Raw genomic sequence first — 2165 nt, forward strand, 5'->3', positions numbered from 1 at the left:
AAAACATGGATAATTGTACAGAGTCCGTAACTTCTTCAATGACGAGCAGTTAGTTATAATTTATAAGAGTCATGTGTGCTCTCAGCTTGAATACTGCTCACCCTTGTGGAGTAGATGTAGAGAGGTTGCATTAAAACAACTAGACAAAATGCAGAATAAAGCTGTTAGAATTAATAATAACCCTGCTATTACTAACAAACTATCTCCCCTACCAGTAAGAAGGAATGTTGCCTCCCTTACGTTATTTTACAGATATTTCTATGGCAAATGTGCAGACGAAGTTGTGTCAATGGTGCCACCTTTCCATGTCTTCCCTCGTGCTACACGGGCAGCTGGCAGCGCTCATGACTGGACTGTCACTCAGCCATACTGCAGAACTTCTGCCTATCAGAATTCTTTCATTCCCCGATCTGCATCTCTCTGGAACTCGCTTCCCCAGAGTTGTTTCCCTCCAAACTTCAACCTATTGCTGTTCAAGTCTAACTGTTACAGATATTTTATGAACAGAGGACACCAGTAATCTGGTACATGTTTTTTTTTTTAGTCATTTGCTTTTCCTTCCTCTGTTCTGTTATTATATATATATATATATATATATATATATATATATATATATATATATATTTAATAACAGAACAGAGGAAGGAAAAACATATATATATATATATATATATATATATATATATATATATATATTTAATAACAGAACAGAGGAAGGAAAAACAAATGAATATATATATATATATATATATATATATATATATAATAACAGAACAGAGAGGAAGGAAAAACATATATATATATATATATATATATATATATATATATATATATATATATATATATATATTTATGTTGTTACAGAACAGAGAGAGATAATGAACACTTCAAGTGAGAATACTAAAATCACTACTGTCCCGCAAAGTTCCAGGTTCAAAACAAAAGAGTTAGGTAAAATTACAAGTTAAAGTTTAATGCTCAAACTAACAACTAAACATTCAGGACTCATAAGGATAATGTAATGGCAAAAAACAGGTTAAATATATGGTTAACTGCAATAGCCTCTATTAACACGAAATTAGCAAGAGTAAATTTATCTAAGTCAGCCCTGATAAAATGAGAAAGCCGGATAATGCTCAGTTAATGCAAGTTATATTATTACAGATACAAAATATTATTAACAATGGCTGACATCAAAAACTCCACATGAATCGCAAAAACCTCATCAGGCCCACGAATTAACACCCTATGCTATACAGTACAAGAAAAAAATGTAATAACACTTATACTCAAATTACACAGCAGCTAGATGGTTGGAGACTTCCTGAGCACTCACAAAAATAATAACATCTGTACAGGGGAGGACAGAGATGTGAACAAAATGAGGAGTAGATTTAAGTGGCAATTAATGCAGAGACTGAGCTCATTATATAGTGGCCGGCAGAGCTTGATACAACTTGTAAGAAGGACGCGCAATGAAGCCATAGGGGATAAAGAGTTGACACTCCTGCTCTGAACAACAGAAAGAACGACTTATTCTACTATAAGGGAGGAGAAGGGAGGAGTGAGGTAGAACACGGAAGCTTGGTCACTATGGAAGCCACGAGGCGAATCTTTATCAAACATGCAGCATACTGTACGTTAGAATTACACAAAGGATGATGAAATCATAGGCTATGTAACAATATATATATATATATATATATATATATATATATATATATATATATATATATATATATATATATATATATATATATATATATATATATATATATATATATATATATATATATATATATATATATATATATATATATATATATATATATATATATATATATATATATATATATATATATATATATATATATATATATATATATAAATGTTGGCTGGTGATTATATATATATTTAATAACAGAACAGAGGAAGGAAAAACAAATGAATATATATATATATATATATATATATATGTTGGCTGGTGATTATTGTGCTCATGTCGGATAATGTTGGGTTTTTAGTCTACCTTGGCCGTGATTTTCATCCTCTTGCAGCTTAATCACAAAGCCCAGTGGCAGAAAAAGACAGTTCTACAGCTCTACATCCCATTCACAGCACTTCATCGTCACTAGCATCATATTCTAGTATTAATCTATTGTTAC

Source organism: Coenobita brevimanus, chromosome 3, assembly GCF_032717465.1.
Source record: "Coenobita brevimanus isolate Jiangsu-jjx chromosome 3, ASM3271746v2, whole genome shotgun sequence".
Classification (NCBI taxonomy): domain Eukaryota; kingdom Metazoa; phylum Arthropoda; class Malacostraca; order Decapoda; family Coenobitidae; genus Coenobita; species Coenobita brevimanus.